Source organism: Manis pentadactyla, chromosome 15 (assembly GCF_030020395.1).
Source record: "Manis pentadactyla isolate mManPen7 chromosome 15, mManPen7.hap1, whole genome shotgun sequence".
NCBI lineage: Eukaryota > Metazoa > Chordata > Mammalia > Pholidota > Manidae > Manis > Manis pentadactyla.
In genome coordinates, this window is record NC_080033.1 from 21,156,931 (window position 1) to 21,178,568 (window position 21,638).

Here is a 21,638-nt window from a genome sequence, read left to right on the forward strand (position 1 = left end):
ATACCCTCTAGGACTAATTGGTTGTCCCAAAAGGCAAGATTTCATTCTTATGGCTGAATAGTATTCCATTGTATATATGTATCTAGTCTTTTTTAGCTATTCATATATCAATTGATGGACTTCTAAGTAATATTGGATACTGGTTCTAGTTTGAATAATCATTATTATCAATGCCTTTTGTGACTTTATTCATTAAGAGAATTCTAAATTAATTATCTGAACTATTACCACTTTTGGGGGGATTAGAGAAATAGCTTTACTCTAGAAAACTGAAGATTTTGATCCTAGTTACAATTTTTCAGCAATCAGTTTATTATTTTCTCTGGTCTTGGTTTCTTAGTGTACAAATTTTTAAAAAATGTAACCCTTCTAGTTGTGAAATTCTGATGCAATTCTAATGTGAAATTCTATAAGCAAGTCTTAAAGCTGACTTCTAAAATTAATTTTAGAGGGCTTTAAGTTCCTTCTACACTCTGTCACTATTATTTACACTAATTATAAAAAATTCTGGCCCAATAACTTAATAAACATGGTATTAAGCAAAATTTTCTTTCAGAGGTGTGAATCTTTTCACATGTGACTATGAGTCAGTCCTCATGATTGGAGCTTGTGTAGAAGATACACTACAGAGATAAATGTTTCAACTCACTTTGACCCCTTAGCAAAATAAATGAGAGCAATAAAGTTCACCCCTTCAAGTTTTGCTTTGTTATCAAATATTCCCCAAATCATTAAGCCAATAAAAGTGATATAGTCTGTCAGGGGAAAAACAACAACAAAAATATTTTGTGGGTTTTTTTCCCCTCAGGCATTTTAAGAAAACTTCAATTCTAGATGTATGAATGAAATTACTTCTAAAAATTACAAAATTCTACCAGCTCAGAAATATGTGGCTACCTTTAGCAAGAAGTTAGACCACTACCCTAAAAAAATAGTATTAAGCCATTTCATGGTTTTCTTCCCCTCACTATAAACTGAGAAGAAATGTTGACCTCTTCTCTCATGTTTAGTTAAATTCAATTAGATCCATATATGAAAAAAACAAAAGATTAGGTGGTTCCGGGAGTCAACACTTCCTCTCATCAAGTGTGAGGAGACATTGATTAAGAGCCTTCGTCACACTGTTTAGTGTACATATACACAATGGAATACTATTCAGCCATAAGAAAGAAACAAATCCCAACATTTTTGCAACAATGTAAATGGAGCTAGAGAGTATTATACTCAGGAAATAAGTCAGGCAGAGAAAGACAAATACCAAATGATTTCCCTCATTTGTGCAGTATAACAATGAAGCAAAACTGAAGGAACAATATGAGTGTATATCAATAATACCTTAATTTAAAAAAAGGAAAAAAAGCCTATGATCATGTTAAGAGATTGGGTTTACATGGCTTTACCTACATGTTACAGATGTTACCTACTACTACTACAAGCTACAGATGTTACCTAACCTGCTGTGACCATAAACAAGTGATCCTAAAGTGAATAAAATCCATTTTAAGCTCATTTGTTCGCTGCTCCTTTCATGCATTCACCCATTAATTCATTCATTCATTCATTCCAGTCCTTTTCAACTAGGCTGTTCCTTGAGTATAAAGATTCTGTTTGATGAATACTCTGCCACTAATACCCAGGTCAATCTTAGATACCCAGCAGATGGTGAGAACATGTTTTTTTTAATGCAGCACGGTAAACAACACCTCAAAATGTTGACCCCTTGCCTCTAAGGAATAGGGAAAAAAGTTCACTTTAACCTTTTGACTTCTTTTTGCCCTTCACCCAAAACTGGGTCACCTGGTGATATCTCATTGCTGATGCAGGGAAAGTGATTTTGGGGGACAGGTGGGAGGACAAACTGAGTTCCTACCCTACCAGACTGTGTGCTCCGTTCCAGCCCTTGACAATGTATTCGGTCTCTGTAACTCTTAAATACTTGTGCCTCTTCGGCTTTCTTCATAAGCCTAAGATTCAGCTTTATATAGACACTTTTTCCATGTGGCAAAAGTAAAAGAACTTAGGGTATTTTCACCTAAAAATAGCAGCTTGCTCTTCATTAAGTGGCAGTCTACTGCCTGCTCCTGCATTCAGTCCTTTCCCTGGCAAGATGTAATATAACAAAGGAAGAGGCCGGTGGTCACAAGCCAGGACATTGCAGGGCTCATGAATTACTTGGAAAATGGTGCCTGGGTTGCAGCCAGAATCCCAAACAAAGAAGGGAAATAGCTCCTATTCTCCTATTGACTAGTTGATGGGTGAGGTAAGAATGAAAATCATCCGGATAAGGAAAGGGGGGAAGAAATCAAATGGAAGCAGTAGTTTTGTTCAAGACCAAATATACAATTAAGACATATTCCCAACCTCCAGGGGTTTGATTCATCTCAGCTGAGACCATGGAATATCACGATCTGCTCCTGGCCATGAGATGATTCGTTATCTCTAATACAGGGACTGGGGACACGAGTTTAGGAAAAGTGTTGAGTGTGTTGGAGCCTGGGCCAGCGGTCATGGTGTGTATACAGATGGGTTACTCAGAGGCTTCCAAACTGATCTGGTCCTCAGGGCACTATACTGTAAATATACAAAGTGTTAAATACTCTCGCCCTAGGAAACAGAATCCATAATTTTGGCAAGGCTAAGAATCCTAAATCATCTTAGCAAATGTGTCATAATTAAATGGGAATAGTTTCAAGCAGGAGGAGTCCGTTAAGACAAATGTGGATTTCTTAATGTTGATCTTAAAAGAGATGATTGAAGAAAAATACACTCAGTGGGTTCAACAAGTGATCTTGGTGTGATTTTCTTGTTTTTTAGCAATGTTCATGAAACTTAACGTGTGACTTCGAATTCTGAGCTGTGCAAAATACATAGGGAGGTCTGATCATGTAGTACTGTGCTGAAATGAGGCCGTCAGTAATTCATTTCCCAGGTCTGCTTTAAACGGTTCTCAGGATTGAATGGCCACACTGTTCCTGGGCTATAAAGACTGTTGCATTAGGAAGAAAGGAAAATGAAGCACACACACACACACGTACCCTGTCACCACTGCCACCACTGCCAACTTCCCAACTCCACTAGCACTACAAAACCCCTATAGAAAGAAGATTTTGTAGCTGTTTCGTTGCCTATAAACAATACAAAAAGAACTTATTTATTGAAAGAAATAGATACTTTTGGAGTTTGTAGGCAATCTCACGGGCAAGCCATGTCCTTTGGGAGGAGGTTATCAGAACTGTCCACTAACAGTCATATGTTTAACTTCCCAGACATGGGAAAGCAAAATGAAAATTCAAGTCACCCTGTAGTCATGCTGGGAGAAGTGCGGCACAGTCAGGATGCAGGCATTAAAGGAGAAATAAGTTGGGGTGGGTTGGTTGATTTTGTTTGGGGTGGGGTGGATATGGAAGAGATGAGAAATAAAATGGCACTATTTCTAGGAAGAGACATGACTAAGTTAAGTAATGGGAGAGGAAGGAGGAAACATACTCAGTTTGCACGGTTGATTTCTGCCCAGCCCGGACAAGTTGAAGGCTAAGTTGTAAATTGGCTGAGCAGGTTCACGTGTAAAAGGAGCTGCCCTTTTCATTTTACTGAAACAAGTGAGTGAAGCTTTGAAACTCATGTGTGCCTGTGGAGTAAACCATCCAATAGTTCTTAAATAACCTCCGTGGTTGTGATGGAATGCTGGGTCTGAGGTATAATCAAAAGGATCACTGCAGAAAAAGACTAGGAATCCTAACTGTGACACGTGACCCTGGGACACACTTGGAAGAGCAGGAAAAATCAGATGCAGCGTAAATGGTGTGTGTATAGAAACCATGCTGCGTGCTGCTCTGTCACGGTGCCCATCGGTCTAAGGTGGACAAGCTGAGCTGGTCAGGGGGTCCGGGGGGTGGGGGTGGAGGCAGAGGGATGCTCTGAACACCTCGGGGAGGCTAAAGGGAGAGGTAATGGCCCGAGGTCCTCATCCTGATGATACGCTGCCTGGCCCCGGTTCACGGCCCAAATCACCCCTGCAAGGGGCCCATGTCAGCCCCCGTCTCCCCTTCCTCCTCCTTCTCCTTCTCTTCCAGCTTAAGGGCCTTCGCTGGCCTCTCCTCCCCGTCAGTTGTTTCCACGGGGTCCTGAAGCCGGTTCCGCTTCATGTGGGCATTGCCACTACAGATCTTATCAAACACCCTGCAGAGTCAGCAGAGGACACGGGTCAGAGCAGGGGGAAGGTGGGCTGAGGGCCCACGGAGACAGAGGGCAGGCTGTACGGGTGCATCCGGGGACAGGGCTGGTGCCCACCTCTCACACTCCCCACAGGGAAAAGTGCCTTGGCCCTGGACACGCCCCGGAGGCTCAGGGGTCCGCTTGGGAGCAGCAGTTGGGTTGGCGGTGATGAAGGATTCTCCCCTGCAACTCTTCATCTCTGTCTTCAACTCAGGGGTTGGATGGTGGTTGGGTCTCTTCTTAGGGCTGCAAGTGGCCTGCAGAAGGGGCAGAAATGACATCAGGGTGCCGATCTTCCACCCTTCTGACAGTGATGCTTTCCTCTGTAGGGGCCCCTTCCCCACCCCGACCTGGGTGGTCAGTAGGTCTTCAGACCAGCACTGAACTCCAGTGAGACACCCTTGTCCCAGAATCCCCTACCTTTGCTTCTGTTGGGTCTGCCTCGGCCAGCTTTCTTTTGACCCTCTTTTTCCGTCCTGGGGCCCGAGAAGAGGTAGTAAACCTGACCCTCTTTTTCCAGGTGTAGTAATATTCTACACACTGGGCCACGGTCTTTGTCTGGACCTGGTGAAAGAAAACAGCAGCGGGCTTTGGGCACTGCCTCACACGCCCCCTCGCCATGGGGCTAGGCACTTTCTGAAAGCTCTCCTGGAATGTCTCTCCTGTTGGGCTTGGCACACCCCTGGGCTACAAGGAGCACAGAAGCACAGAGTCCTGCTGGTGATGAGGGGCTCAGGGTAAAGCTGCCATACCCAGCACCGTCCAAGCTCTGCACACTCTCTGAGCCCCAAGTCAATCCCGGGAGGCCTTCCCTATGGGAAGGTGTACACGAGGGCTCCCTACACAGGTGCTCACTGTGACATCAGGCCTAATGGCTCTGCATTTACCAACTGGGACTGCCTGCAGCAGGATGCCCTCATCAGCAGGTACCACAAAGCCTTTGCAACAGCCAGGCAGAGCCCTGCAGTGCAGAGGTAGGCGGCCCACGAGAGGAGGAGGGGGTTTTGAGGGCACAGTCGGATCCTTGGGCATTCAGACTCCAACATGTGCTCTCCCCCCACTAAGAATGGACCCCATTAATAATAACTTCTGTAAAAACAAAGCAGAACAGGAAAGTTTAATTGCTCTAGGAAGGCTATTTCTCAGGAAAATTAAATTGGCCATTTAAGATGTGGGGCTCACTTCAGAAAATACTTTCTCCATGTGATTTTTCAGCTCTGTATATCTTCAAAGACTAGGAGCCAGAGTAGTAAATCCTCTGCCTAAGAGATATCACTATGTTAGAAGAAAAAAAAAGAACTTGGACTTCTGCTTCCAAACAAGATGGAGCAGCAGGAGCTACACTGACCTTCCCATTGAAAACAATGAGAAGAAACAGTCAAAATGTCTGAAATGATGTTTGGTGAGACACTAGGCAAGCCAAGAACAAGTCTTTCTGAGAGACAGAAAATAAGCCCCCACTGTCCCTACACACTACACCCTGAGTGAGTTTCCAGGCCATGGTCTGGGGAGAGGGGTCCAGGCAGAGCCCGGTGGCCTTCCTGAGCTGAGATGGGAGGGAGGGTTCTGGGAGAACAAGGCGGTGAGAGTTCACAGGACAAGGCAGGACAGGGAAGAGAGCTGCACAGAGGAAACTTCCACAGATCTGGGGGGTGCTCCCCTCGAGCGTTCAGCAATGTGCTGACCAGCATATGCATATGAGGTGGCCCAAAACTGGGTAAAGAACCACCTGGAAGAAGTAGATGAAAAGGCACTTTCTTTAAAAAGTTCAGTGTACACCTATCATGTGAGCCACTCATTCCTTTCCTAAGTATTTACCACCCTCCCTGCCACCAACAGTACTTGGTCATGTAGAGATTTGAATGTGAATGTTCACAGCAGCTTTATTTATAATTGCAGATACCTGGAAACCACGCAGATGTCCCTCAATAGGTGAATGATTAAACAAACTGTGTTACATCCACACAATGGAATACTCCTCAGCAAGAAAAAGGGTCCACACAATAACATGGATGGACCTCAAAATAGTGATGCTGAGTGTAAGAAGCCACACAAGGCAGACAAGCAGTGCACATGCTGCAGGATTGATAGAAAACACTGGAAAATGCAAACTTACTTATAGTGACAGAAAGAAGATAAGGAGGTGATTAGGGACAGGGGTGGTAGGAAAAAGGGATTTATCACGGGGGCAGGAGGAACCTTTTGGGGGTGATGAATGTGTTTCTTATCTTGATCATGGTGATGGTTTTGCAGGTATAAATATGTCAAAACATCAAATCTTACATTTTGGTTACGTGCAGTTTTGTGTGTATCAAGTTAAAAGAACAAAAAACATCAGCAGACATTAAGTATAGTATGTTCACATCCTTTTCTAAATACATGTGTATATGCACGTAAGATCTGAACAGGGAAAGAAATGCCTGAGGTGCCCAGCCAAAGTCAGAGGTCATCATTCAGAAGTAGGACGACGGGGATGGGTGCGGAGGGCTTTGAGCACGTGATGGCATTTCTGTACTGTCTGGAGTTGTTCACATCAATGGCTTTATAAACTACAAGCAGTTTACAGTGTGAACAGCGTGTCACCCGGATAGGCCCTCCAGCTCTAGCTCAGCTCAGCGGTGTGAGATGAGGCCTTGTCTACACCAGCCCACCCACGTACACCTTACCATCTGGTGTATCAAGGAAAAGTTGTTCTTATGAGCCTGGAATGCCTTATTAAACAGCTCCTTCTCTGTGGGGGTCCAGACGTCTGAACCTATCGGAGAAACAGGAGGGAGAAGGACAGTTCTGCGGCCGCAGCCATGGCTGAAATGCAGCCTGCCCTTTTTAAAGCTGTCATTACCAAGTACCAAGTATGTGCCAAGAATTCTGTTTTATCTCATACAATCCTTAGAAAAACCTTAGCAGGTTGGGATCAGTACTATCCCCACTTTACAGATGCAATATCAAGGCTTCCATTGGTTAACAGACTTGCCAATGGGAGGCAGCAACCCCCAGTTGCCTGACTCCCAGGCTGGGGTGCTCAGCCACTGCATCTGAGCCCGCCTTCACCTCTCCCTGGCCAGGGGATCCCTTTCCTGGCTGGGCACAGACGGTGAGGGAACCACTGGAAGGGGGAAGGGAGGACCCAGCCAGGAGAGACAGGCACCCCCTGAGGTCCCCTGGAGAGGAAAGGCCCTTCTGGAAAGGCAGGAGAAGGAGGGCCCCAAGAGAACACCCAGAGGCACAAGCAGAGCCTGCCGCTGAGACTGACTGGCTCCCGGGTACTAGCCGGGCACACCCACCCCCGCAGCCTCGCTCCAGTACCTGCGTAGTGATAATCAGCCAGTGGGTGACTCGGTGGCTTCTGGGGTCCGCTGAGTAAGAGGGTCTCTAGGGCCACCTGGAGCAGGAAGGAAAGCAGGCTACTTTCTGAGGGAGGGAAGGTGAGGTGGAGGCCTGCCTTCATTCTTTCATTCATTTGAAAAGCACTGACAGGCCATCCCTAAGGCCTCCCTCGCTCCACGGCTACTCAGCGCGTGGTGGGGCCGTGGACTGGCCACAGCCTGTGAACTACAGTGGACATGCCAGCTCCGTCACTACGCATACTGCTGAGTGCAGCTTGTGTTTTTCTCAGTATTGTTTTCTTGATGAAGGAAGCAGCGTGTGGATTTATTCCGGCACCAGCTCCTTCCTTCGTCAAGGACTGGCATTTGTAGGAGCCCTGCCTGTGCCACGCCCCATTGTATTTTATTCATAGCACTAACCACTAACAATTTTTGAAAACAGATTTCCCTTTGACTGTCCTAAAATTAAAACGTAAGCCCCACAGAGAAGGATTTTGTCTCGTTCACCAGTGCAAACCCGATCGGGCCTGGCTGTGGAACCTGTAGGGCCCAGCACACAATGAAAACGCAGGCCCCTTTAAGAAAATTTGTTAATTTCAAAAATGGTGGAGGCAGAGCATTAGTCCAAGGGGGGACTCAAAGCCAGCCGTGACCCAGGGCCACGACACTCATGAGGGCCAACAAACATGTGCTGGTTCCTTGGCTGAGCACCTACTCTGCGCCGCCCACTGCCTTGCAACCTGAGGAACAGTACAGTTGCCAACACTGACACCTGGGGCCCTAACTCAGGTGACTTGACCTCCCTTCCCACTACTCAGAGTGGGACTTTTTATTTTCTAAACTTCAGGATGGTGAAGCGGGTCCTTGGAGGAAGCAGATATTTTTGTTGCATCGGGGGTTTTCGTACATGGGTTTTAAATTAAAAAGATAAAGCTCCATCAATAAACCAGATCAGTGCAGGACCTGAGTCAGTCTACTCGGCTCCACTTCCCCTGCCCCTGCGATCTCGGAGAAACCTGGTGCTCTGCTGCTGCTCCAGGTAAATAACTGACTAACTGGGCCCCATCTACACACTTGCCCTACAACTGACAAGAACATCAACCCCACAGCCACTGGGGAAAAGGATGGGTGGACTTTCTCAGTTTTCATGAGCCGCAAAGCCCACAGATGGCACGTTACATGCAACAGATCCCCAGCCTCAGCAGGGCAGGGGCTTCCCAGGGACCCGCCAAGCCCGCCCCTGCCTCCAGCTCACCGGAACTTCACCCTGGGCCTCGTGCAGGCAGTGCAGAGCGAGCTCCAGGTTGGTGCCCCCTCCTGGCATGGTGCTGGAGCAGGCCAAGTTGCAGAGTTCAGTCACTGTTCCCAGCAAACGTCCCCAGCCGAGCGAGAGAGATGGGAGACACAGGGAGTCAGTGAATGCCGGGGAGGAGATGTCCCCAAAAGCACAGGGAGGGGCTCTTGTCCCTGTCTCCGTCACAGCTCCCTGAAAAGCAGGCAAGGGAAGGACAGGGAGGAAGGGCAGAAACCCTGCTCCTGGCACCTGCTCAGGATGGCCTGGCTGGTTACTGCATGAGGAGAATGGGGGGCGGGAGAAGTCCTGGTCCCACAGCCTGCTACCCCACCCAGGAATACTGCTTCTTGGTCCAGGTGAGAACTGAGAGGAGGAACTCCTTGGAGAAGAGGGAAAGGGGGTTACCCTTGGGAATTTGACCCCCATGTCTCAGCCACCTCTATCCTGTGGTTCTGGATTGCTTGACAAATCGTCCCATGGCTTCCAGACGAGAGAAGCTCCATCTTCACCGGTCTCAGCTGGAGGGCGCTCCAGGAGCTCCGGGATCTCGGCCTGAAACTCGCCTCCTATCCTGATGTGTCTGAAATGAGGCCACACACAAGACATGCACATGTGACTAAGATGGAAAATAAGACGGAGATGTGTGACGTGCCCTACACTCAGGCCACAACCCTGCTCTGTGGAAACGTCTGTCATCTCCCAGATGCATCTGCTGAGTATTCGTCACCCTGGACAGACATGGACAAGTGTTCTGGATACCATCCAGCTACACTCCCTTCCTCCAATTTTCCTTATCACCACGTTTCTCCCTCAGGTACCCCTCTAGGGGTCCAGGACAGGGGAGGTGTATGCTGATGCCTGGCATGCTTCTAAATCCATGGCTACATCCCTCTAGTCACATTCCATGGATACTCAAGCCTCACATGTGCCATCAACAGTTCTACCTATATCCCCAGGGTCCTGGGCATTTGTCCCCATGGGCCCAACTATGGGATGCCCAGAAAGAAGGAACATTGGAGGAATTCCCACATACACCCAGAGAAATCTACCACTTCTCTCCCAGAGAGAAGCTAACGCCCCTGTGAGGAAGGAGCTCTGGGGGAACACAAGGAGGGTAAGAATATCCCCACTTTGGTAGGACCCCCAGGTTCTAAGTCTGTTCCAACTCACGGTTCAGTGCTGAGCTCCGTGTCATCCTCGAATGCACAGATGCCAGAAGAGTCATTCACTAGATCTAGAAAACATGCCACAGAAAGCTTCAAGAACACGGACTGGAAGTGATGCAGGGTCACCTTCTGCCTGCCTTTGTAGAGCAGCTGAAAGCAGGGTTTCCAAGATTGCAAGGTCGGGAGCTCCCTCAGAACACTAACAACAGAACTACCGTATGATCCAGCAACCCCACTTGTGGGTATTGACCCAGAAGGACTGAAATCAGGCTCTCAAAGAGACACCTGCACTCCCATGTTCACTGCAACGTGATTCACAATAGCTAAGATGTCGAAACAACCAAGATGCCCATCGACATATGAATGGGGAAAGAATATGTGGTTTATACATACAATGGAATCCTATTTAGCATTGAAAAAAGGAAATTTTGCAATATGCAACAATGTGGATGAACCCCTTGAGAATATTAAATGAAATAAGCCAGTCACAGAAAGAGAAATACTGCATGAATGCAACTTAACATATAGTATCTAAAATAGTCAAATCCATATAAAAAGAGTGGAATGGTGGTGTCTAGGTTTAGGGTTGTGGGAAATGGGGTGTTACTAACCAAAGAATGTAAAGTCTCAGTTAAGCCAGATGAATAAAGTCTAGAGATCTGCTGTATGGCACTACAAACAATACTATATTGAACACTTAAAAGATTTGTTAGAGGGTAGGTCTTATGTTCACTCTTCTTGTCACAACAATAATTGTTAAAAAGATCATGAGGAATAGGACTAGGACTTCTGAAAATGCAAAGAGTAAAGAAACAAATTAACAGGTAAAACTTATTTTAAAAGCAGTTAAAGTCTCCAGAAGTTATCCTAAAGTTATACAGCATTTTAAGAAATACTCATTCAGGACAACTGAGTAAATGTCGGTAAGAATAGTGAGTTTGTGGCATCTGAGCCATGACTTATTCCCTTACCTACCAACCCCATGCACTGTGTATCAGAAGCTATACTTGGAGGGCTCTACTCCAGGGAGGTGCAGCCAGGGACACAGGGGGTCCCTCTCCTCCCAGCTCTCATGCCTAAAGAGCTAAAGAAAGGTACAATGAAAAATACTCATCAAAGAGAGAATACTATTAAGAGGTAGAAATTGTTTTTCTTTCGAACCAAATGGAAATCTTGGAGTTAAGAACAATAACCAAAATGTAGATTTGAGCTGGCAGAAGTAACCAGCAGCCAACTTAAAGCTAGATCCATGGAGATTATGGATTTTGAAGAACAGAGAGAAAAATTAATGAATGAAGGAAAGCGAAGAGCCACAGAGAAATGTGGGGCATCAATAAGTGCAGCAACACATGCAATGGGAATACAAGGAGGAGTGGAGAAAGGAACAGAAAAATATTTAAAGTATTTAATGGCAGAAAATGCACAAAATGTGATGAAAAAACAATACATACATCCAAGAAACTCTATAAACTCCAAGTAGCATAAACACAAAGAGCTCTCCATCTGGGCACATCATAGGCAAAATACTGAAAGCCAAAGATAAAGATCTTGAAGGCAAAAAGAGAAAAATAACGTGATATACATGTACACTCCAGTAAGATTAACAGCTGACTTCTCATCGGACATGATAGCAATTGGAAGGCAGTGGGTACAACATGTTCTCATTGCTGGAAGTAAAAACTCAAACAAGAATCTTATATCCAGCAAATTACCTTTCACAAATGAAGGTGAAAAAAGACATCCTTAGGTAAATAAAAACTGAGGAAACTTGTTGCTAGCAGACATGTCTTACAAGGAACATTAAAGGGAGAGAATTATTCAGCCATGAAAAGAAATGAAGTTCTGATATACACAACATGGGTGAAACCTTAAGTTTTCATGCTAACTGGAAGAAAACACAAAGAAGCACACATTGTATGATTCCCACTTATATGAAATGTCCAGAAGAGCCGAGCCTACAGGACAGAAAGTAGATTCGTGGTTACCTACGGCTGGGGACAGGGCTCCCTTGGGACATGATGAAAATATCCGAAAATTGATGGTAGCAACGGTGGCACAGCTCTGTGAATATACCAACCACCACTGTATTGGGCATTTTAACGGGATGAATTGTATGACATGTGAATTACACCTCCACAATGAAAATAAATACTACAGGAAGTTCTTCAGACTGAAAAAGAAAATGACATGAGATAGTAATCTGAATCCAAACAAACAAAAAACACTGGTAAATGTACTTCTATAGGTAATTATAAAAGTCAGTATAATTGCATTTTTTTCTCTTTTCTTAATTGACTTAAAAAGTAATTGCATAAAACACTACTGTTATAGGCCTGTAATTTATAAACATATATATGACAACAACAGCACAACAAAGGGGAGACGCATTGGAGTAAAGAAATAACACTCCATACAGTAACTCAAATCCACAGGAATAAATGAAGAGATGAGAAATGGTAACTAAAAATGTTATATAACAAACTGTATAAAGAATGCTTGCTTTCCTTTATTCCCTCAGTTTTGGTTCCATAATACAAATTCATATAATGTAAGAATTAATGTATTGCTGGGTTTATACACCCACACACATACATATATAATGTACATATATAAATAATAAAAGCCAAAGGGTTAGGAGAAATTGAGCTCCATAGGAGTAGCATCTCTGTATTTCACTGTAAGTTATTATACATCTGAACAGATTCTGATGACATTAAGATGTAATTTTACATCATATAGGAACCACTAAGGAAGGATTAAGAAAAACATGAAAAGATAAAGGAATTAAAATGTTACAATAGAAAATACTTAATACATAAGTAAGCCAGAATAGAGGAATATTAGGAGGAAAAGGCAAGGTACATTCAGAAAAGGAAATGCATAATGGCAAATGTAAACCTCCCTATATCAATGTAACATTAAATGACACCGGATTGAATAAACCAATCAAAATGCACGGTTTGTCACATTAGATAAAAAATGTATGATCCAACTAATATTATCTATAGGAAACATGGTTTATTTTAAAAAACACAAGCAGTTTGAAAATACAAAGTCAGAAAATATATACCAAGTAAACAACCTTAAAAGAGGCAGAATGGTACTGTTAGGCTAATTAGACTTTAAAACAAAAAAAACATAGAGATTATGATAAAATTATTGCAGTGATGATAAATAACATTGTAGTCATATCATGAGAAAAACCATCACTTCATCAGGATGTTATGACAATTATAAGCATATATGCACCTAAAAACAGAGTCCAAAAATACATGAAGCAGAAACTGACACAATTGAGTATGAAATACACAATTCAAAACAATAGTTGGAGATGTCAGTACTTGCAGTAATGGATAGGACAACCACACAGAATGAAACAAGACATAGTAACATTTTTGGTGCGTTCCACACAACATCAGTAGAATATATTCTTCTCAAGTGCACATGGGACATTCTTCAGGACAGAACATATTGTAGCTCATAAAACATGTCTCAATAAATTTGAAAGGACCAACTTAATACAAAGCATGTTCTCTGACTGCAGTAGAATTACATTAGAAATCAATAAAAGGAGACAATTTGGAAAATTCACAAATATGTGGAAATAAAACAACACACTCCTCAATAATCAGTGTATTTAAGAAGAAATCAAAAGAGAAATTAGGAAATATTTTGAGATAAAGGAAAGAAGAACATAACATACTAAAACTTATGGAATGTGGCTAATGCAATGCTCCAAGTGAACTTATAGCTGTAACTGTCTGTATTAAAAAAGAAGAAAAATCTAAAATCACTATGGTCAGTTGATTTCCACAAAGGTGCCACACCAGCTCAATGGGGGAAAGAATAATCTCTTTAACAAGCGGTGCTGGAACAACTGATATCCCCACAGAAAAGAATGAAGTTAGACTCCTATCTCACATAATATAGAAAAGGTAAGTTAAAATTGATCCAAGACCTAAATGTAAGAGTTAAAATCATAAAGCTCTTAGAAGAAAAAGGAGCAAAAGTCAGCATAATTGCATATTTCTTCTCTTTTCTTAACTGACTTAAAGTGACTTTTGGTCAGGCAAAACCGTAGATACAACACCAAAAGCACAAGTGACAAAAAATAAAAACTCTTGTACCATAAATGCCATAAATAAAATGAAAATACAAGACATGATACAGGAGAGAATTCCCAAATCATATATCTAATAAGGGACTTGCATACAGAATATAAAGGGAGCTCTTACAACTCAGTAATACAAAGATAATAACTCGATTTTAAAAAGGGGCAAAGGATCTGAATAGACATTTCTGAGAAAATACACAAATGGACAATAAGCACATGGGAAGATATCAACATCATTAGCCATTGGAGAAATACACATCAAAACCACAATGAGATATCTTATGCCCACTAGGAGAGTTATAATTGAAAAAGGTAAGAATCGTTGATAAGGATGTGGAAAATTGGAACTTGCGTGCAACGTGCATGGAAATTTATTCCCATGGCTCAGCCGTTTTGGAAAACAGTCTGGCAGTTCCTTCAACTGTTAAACATAGTTACCCTGTGACCCAGCAATTCCACTCCTAGGCATAAGCTCAAGAGAAATGAAAGCCTTTGTCCAACAAAAACTTGTATGTGAATGTTCATAACAGCATTATTCACAACCATTAAAAGATGGAAACAGCCCAAATACCCATCAGCTATAAATGGATAAAATGTTGTGTATCCACACAACGGAATATTATTCAGCCATAAAAAGGATTGAAGCACTGTATACGCTGTACCATGGATGAACTTTGAGAACATTATGCTAAATGAATAAACTAAACAACAAATGTCGCATACTGTATGATTCCAATTACATGCAATGTCCAGAGTAAGTGTGTCCATGATAATTAGAGATGATTAATGGTTGCCCAGGGCTGGGGAGACGGGGGCAGTGGGGGGTGTATGACTGCTAATGGATACAGTGCTGCTTCTGGGGTGATGAAATTGCTCTAAAATTACATAGTGCGATGGATGCACAACTCTGAATTTACTAAAACACATTGTATACTTTAATGGGTGATTCATATGGTATGTGAATTATGTACCAATAAAGCTGCTAACAAAATTTTTCAAAAGGACAGGCAGAAGGGTGGTCAGGCTAAATGGCCTCTATATTTTCCTTCTGCCTGTAAAATTCTCAGCACCTAGAAGGCTGCTGGTTCCACATGGTCCTGGGATACCTCTGAGCAGCCATGGGTCACCCAGGCCAGACACAGCCACAGGCCAGAGAGAACACCTGGACCAAATGCTACACATCGAGGTGGATCTGGCCCACTGCAGGCCTGCCGTGTGATGGTCAGAGATGACGGGCCCCAGCCTCACTCACCAAGCTTCCTGCTGATGAGTTTGTCAGGACCAGCCTGAGTGGACATGGAACAGAGAGTGCTGGAATCCAGCCCAGACTCCTCCCGGATGGGGCTGAGCACCAGGGGTGGTGTATCGGGAGAGTGCGGGCACAGTCCCTGCAGGGAGTGGTCCACCAGGAGCACCGGAGACTGCAGGCAGCTCTGGTGGCCTTCTTCAGGGCCCAGCCCCCCAGAGGCAGAAGGGGCGGGAGGTGGGAATGATGCCTTGGGCCGGGGGCGCTTTCTCCGCTTTCTGGGCTGGCTGGTCTCCTCTCCATCTCTCTTCTCCTGGTCTCTGTCCTGTCCCTGGAGAAGAGAATTCAAAGCCACAGGTGGGTGACTTGGGGCCACTTGTGCACAGCTCAGTCTTCAAGCGGGTGTGAGCACCGGCAAGGGCACTGCCCACAGAGCCAGAGGGAAACGTAACACCCAACACCCCTGTCTGAGCCGGGCTCAGCAAGGGAGCCGAGCATGGCCACCACGCCCGAGCCAGACCCCGGATTCTCGGCCTGGATGGATGATGCCGGAAGCTTCCTCATGTGCCCACCCCCACAAGGAGAGGCCCTGATACAAAGGGTTTTGGAGATGTATGAGGCCAGGGTCAAGTTGGTACAATGACTGGCACTTAGAGATGGGGCCTGAGATGCAGTGCAACAGCATGACAAAATGAAAAATGACCACAGCTCCATGAGATGGACAAGTGGATCTATGCAACCTGTTGCCCCGCCTGGAGGGGGCTTCTCCTGGTGGGGCCCTCCAGTCCAGGCTGCAATGGCTGATCCCATGAACTTACATCTCTTACCCACCTGCACACAATCTCCCCTCTTTCTGCCAGTCTTACTGCTCCTCATCCTCCAGGTCTCAACTCTGACCCCCTCCTCCAGGATGTCCCCCTTGACCTCCTCAGGCAGGGTCTCTGGTGTCCCCTCAGTCCCTCTGCTCCCCCTCCTAGCCCAGCCCAGTCTGAGTCCTCACTGCCTGGCATGGGTCCATCTACTCGCATGGACTGGGAGCCCCAGGAGGCCTGGCTGGGGCCATCCCTGTCACCAAGGTGTCCCCAGTACTGTCCCCACAGCGCCGGCACAGAAGGTGAATGAATGAATGAATGTGCAAGCTAAGCTGTTCTGGAGAGAAGATTTTTTGTGGCATCTGGTTTGGGCTCTGCCCGTGGCTTCCACTGGCAAGTTGTGCAGGAAGCAGTGGGAAGAAAGTGGACCAACCAGCACCCACCTTGGCTGTGCTTCCCAGGCGCCAGCTCACTAGGCCCAGAGGCATCCCCAGAGGAGCTGTGCTCATGCTGTCTGGGGGCTTCATGGCTCCTGGGGGGCCCTGTGCCTCCACCTCCACCCTCAGCGCCTGACTCAGAGGCTTGAAAAACTCTGTGCCTGACACCTAAACACAGGAAGAGATGGCAGCGTAAGAGGAACTGTAGGCAGGTGGCAGAGAGGCTGCTCCAGGCTCAAGCACGGGCCTGCCCCCCAGAGCAGCGCAGCCTGACCCCTGGTCCCTGCCCAGGCTTCCCCAGGAGGACGCCTCCATCCTGAGACCATGACACCCAGCCACTGACTCCCTCCCCCAAAGCCTGTGAGCGCCCTGCGAGCACAGAACCTACTGCGCGCGCCCCTTCACCTGCTGGTCCTGGTTCCCTCGAGGTGGCAGCCACTGGTCGTTGGTAAAACACATATGGCTGATCAGCCTTTCCTCTGTATAAAACATCTGGCTGCAATTCTTGCAGACATACGTGCTCCTTGGCTCTGCCCAGTCTGCAGGGCCTCCATTTTGCTGCATACTATGGAGAGACACACCAGGGGGGAAGAACTGGGGAAAGGGACTCCACCCCTGTATCCTCTGTTTTTTTCTTTTTTTTCTTTTAAGTCTGATCCACTGACAACTCTCGATGAATCCCCAGAAATGGAGACGATACCCCCTTCCTTCGTGGCCTGGCATGTACCTCTTCAGGGCTGAAGCATCCAGAGCTCACTCGCCCAAGGCCAGCACATAAAAGCCCCCAGAGGACTCCTGATGGGTTGAGCCCCCAGGCCTGGCAGGGAGGGGCTTCCGAACTTACCATCCACCTGCTGCCATGCTCTCCTCCTTCACTGGATCGGGGAGCCGGTAGGTATTTCCATCCTGAAGAAGAAAATACATCTGAGCCGACATATCAAAAACGAGGCAAATGCAAGAACTAAAACTACAAGGTGCCGAGAAGAAAACACAGGTGTGACTCCATGACCTTGGATTAGGCCATGCTTTCTTGGATGACACAGAAAGAGAACAAACTGGACTTATCAAAACTTAAAACTTCCCTGCATCAAGGGACACCATCAAGAAAGTAAGAACCCACAGAATGGGAGAAAGTCATTACACGTTATACATCTCATAAGGGCCTTGTATGTACAATACATAAAGAACTCTTACAGTCTAACAAAAGTCAAATAACCCAGTTCAAAAATGGGCAAAGGATATGAACAGACACCAAACCGAAGAAGACATGAATGGCTGATAAGCACATGAAAAGATGCTCAGCACCATCAGCCATTAGAGCCTCGTGAGTCAGACCATGATGAGGCAGCACCTCACACCCACTAGAATGGCTATGGTAAAAAAAAAAAATTGGACAATAGCAAGTGCTGATGAGGCTGTGGAGAAATCAGAGCCCTCGTCCACCGAGGATAGGGATGTGAAAGGCTGCAACTGCTTTGGAAAAGCCTGGCAGCTTCTCAGATGGTTAAGCACAGAGCTACCCCATGAACTGATAATCCCACCCCTAGGTCATTCCCAAGAGAAATGAAAATGTATGTCCCCACAAAAACTTGTATGAATGCTCACAGAAGCACTATTCACGATGGCCAAGACGTGGAAACAACCCAAATGGCCATCAACTGATGAATAAACAAAATGTGATGTATCCACACAATGGAGTATTATTCATACATAAAAAGGAGCGAAGCGTGGCATATGCTACAACATGAATGAAGTTTGAAAACATTATGCTGAGTGGAAGAAGGCAGACATTAAAGGCCACAGTGTATGATTTCAATTATATGAAGTGTCCAGAGTAGGCAAATCCATAGAGACAGGGGTAGATTCACGGTGCCAGGGGCTGGGAGGTTATGGGGAGACCTGGGGGTACAACTAAGGGTGTGGGGTTAATTTCTGGGTTGATGAAAAATGTTGTGGAAAAAGTGGTAATGGTGCACAACCTTTGTTAGTACTACTAAAGATCACCAGATGGTGTGATTTAAAATGGTCAATTAGATGGCATATGAATATTAAAGCTGTTTAAAAACAAAGAGGATACAGCTGTCGGGTGCTAGACCTGAGCACGTCGCAAAGAGAAGCGGTTGACCACCTGGTGCCCAGGTCCTCGTGGCCACCACCTGGGAAGGAACCAGGCTAATGCTGCACAAGTGCTTACACATGTGGGCACCCCTGCCCCACAGCCATAAATGGCATCTCATGCAGGAATACTGAGGGGGAAGGAACTCTACCTTTATATCCTCTGAAGAGTTTGAGGGGGCAAACCCAGAAGGAAGAGAAGGACAAGAGGATAACAAGCAGAAAAAACTCAGTGAGGAAAGGTGACACGGGGCATCCCAGCAACTTTGCAAAGCCTTCATCCTGGCTTTTTTGCGGGGAAGGTTGGTGGGGGGCCATGATCTCTCTGAACCTTCACTTCCCCTCTGTAAAACTGGGTCTGAGGACTCACGGGCACTAAATAAAATGTCTGGACACTCAGAAATTCAGAACCAAGTGATGAGTGAGTCACTCATCTCACAGCATAAAGTCAGGTACCTGGATCCTGTTGGATATCGTCAGCTTGGACTTTGAGTCCTGCGGGGTGTCCACTGAAGGCCCGGCCGATGAGAAGGAGGCCATGGCCACCTGGCTGGGAGAGGCCTCACAGCGCGTATCCATTTTCACCTTCTCCTTCTGGAAGTCCAAGAAACATTGGGCCCACATGTTGCCAGAGAAGAGCCTGTGGCCTCTGCCCTGGGAGCAGGCCAGGCCCTTTGCACCTTTCATGGCCCCCAAGGCCAGGCCATTCTCCACCTGGGCCTGCTTCCCTGGGAGCTGGGCTCCGGCAGGATTGTCCCCACCTAGCTGGGTCGGCCATGGGCCCCCTGTGGGGAGGATGTCCCCCAGGTCTAAGGGCCCTTTCGTGGATCTCAGCTGCTTGGCCAGAGAGGAGACATCTGCATTCCCAGGGGGTTCCCATGGTACAGGAGCCACATTTGGTCCTCCCTTCGGGTCCTGTCTATTGCTGCTGGGCAAGGCCTCCCTGGGGAAGGCGGGCGTGGTTTTTCTCTTGTGGGGCGGGGATCCCTCTGGCTCTGGGTTTGCAGGACCAGGATGGAAGGAGTCAACTGTGGGTGCCAGTGGTGGGGGCTGGTGTGGCCGCGGCCCCTGAAGTGGCTTCAGTGCAGCCTGCTTGCCCTCAGGCACAGCATGCTGGGGGAGGCCACAGCCACCTGGGGTCCAGAGATGATCCACTGGGACTTGGTGATCATCTGGAACACCTGCATCTGCCCTTGACTCACCAGACACTCCTCCGACTTCAGGAACAACTGCCCGGAGAGCAGCGTCGTGTTGTCAGAGGACAGCCCACTCAGCTTCAGGGCCGCCTGGAGGCTGGGCTCCTCCACGTGCTGCCGTGAGCAGGAGTCGCTGTCAGAATCGCTCTTCTTGGAAGCCCTGGTGTCCCCTTCCTCGCCAGCATATCCAGGGCCGCCTGAGGCCTCCCCAGGTGCCTTCAGGAGTGTGGGGGGGAAGGGCAGTGCATCCTCCAGACTGGGGCCACCGCTGGGCGAGGGCTCCCCCATCAGGGAGGTGCTGCTGGGCCTGGGCCCAGACTTGGAGCCCTCCTGAGAGGACACGGAAGTGGGCTTCTGGATGGCAAACACATCATCCCCTTCGCTCTCGGGGCAGCCTGGGAGGTTCTGGAAGTTGTGGTTTGAAGGCTCAGCACTGGCAGGTGCTGCCTGGCCTTGGAAGAGAGGCAGGCCAGCCGGCAGGGTCCCACCCTCCTGCCCGCTCTCCAGGGTGGGCGGTAGCTGGGGCGGCCGCTCCGACTCAGCTGGGTCTGGACCACCATCCTCTGCTACCCTGGAGTGAATGGCTGTGAACCCAGTGGCGGGCTCCTTCCACAGGGGGTGACACTCCTCAGGAACATCACTGCCCAGGGTCCCTGGGGCCGCTGGGGTGCAGGGGTAGGGCCCCAGTGAGGGTGGGGAGGGACAGGCTGTGTTTTTCCCTTCCCCGTCATCTGAGGGCCCGGCCAGGACCGGGCCGGAAGATGAGATCTCCTGGTGGACCATGCTGCTTACAATAGAGCGCAGGGGCTCTCGGTTGGGCAAAAGGGGGCCTGGGGACCTGGCTTCTGGAGGCACCAGGGACCGCAGGCCATCCGCAGCAGGCTGGCCGGCCACCTCGTGGGCAGGAGAGGAGTCCCCACAAGCTTCTTCCTCAAGGGGGGCCTCCTTCAGGATGCACAAGCCGTGCTGGACCTCGTAGTGCTGGCGCAGGGAGCGGTCATCACAGTAGCTCTTGCTGCAGCCCTGCTCCCTGCACGCAAAGGGCTTGGTCTTCTGGTGGGTGAGCATGTGCGTAGTCCTGGAGTCACACACGAGAAGGGAGTCAGAGGTTACTGGGGCTCAGCCTCCCACTGCAGGGTCCCGAGCCTGACTCCCCCCACAGTGCTCCCAAGGGGCAGTGGAGCTCAGAACCACAGTTCACAGCCTGTACTCAGCCCCCAGCTACGGTCTAAGCATCTGGAAGGGGTGCCTCTCTCCCTCACCGTTAAGCAAACCCCTTATCTGAGAGAAAAATCAACAGAAGCCAGGCCAGAGTTCCCCAGAATGGGTTCCCAAGGAACACCAGCCCTCCAGAGTGGCTCCCCGAGGACGTGGGCTCCGCTGGCAAGTCAGTCCCGACAGAGCACCATGTGCTTCTTGGAGGTTCATGGGAGCAAATGTAACAGCCACATAGCAGGTAGATAGATAGAGGGTCATCTGCTTAACCTGCCATGTCTCTGAAACATAGTTGCCCACAGAACTGTTTTTTGAAATAGTTCCTCTTAGTGCCCTCAAGAACCAATTTTGCAGAATACATTTGAGGAAAAGCTCATTTGGGGAGCATCCTGCCTTTAACAAAGGAGTCTTTCCCCTATCATAGAATTCCTATAAGGAGACAGCTGCCTGAAACCCCCCTCAGGAAAAAATACAATTTACAGATGCCCAAACAGAACATTCT

At 47.2% G+C, this 21,638-nt stretch overlaps 1 pseudogene; it reads right to left on the minus strand.

Annotated features, from left to right (window-relative positions):
* LOC118928755 (zinc finger protein 541-like) overlaps window positions 1-20,989 on the minus strand; it is a 213,171-nt pseudogene extending 192,182 nt beyond the window's left edge.
* Window positions 20,990-21,638: the final 649 nt, after the last annotated feature.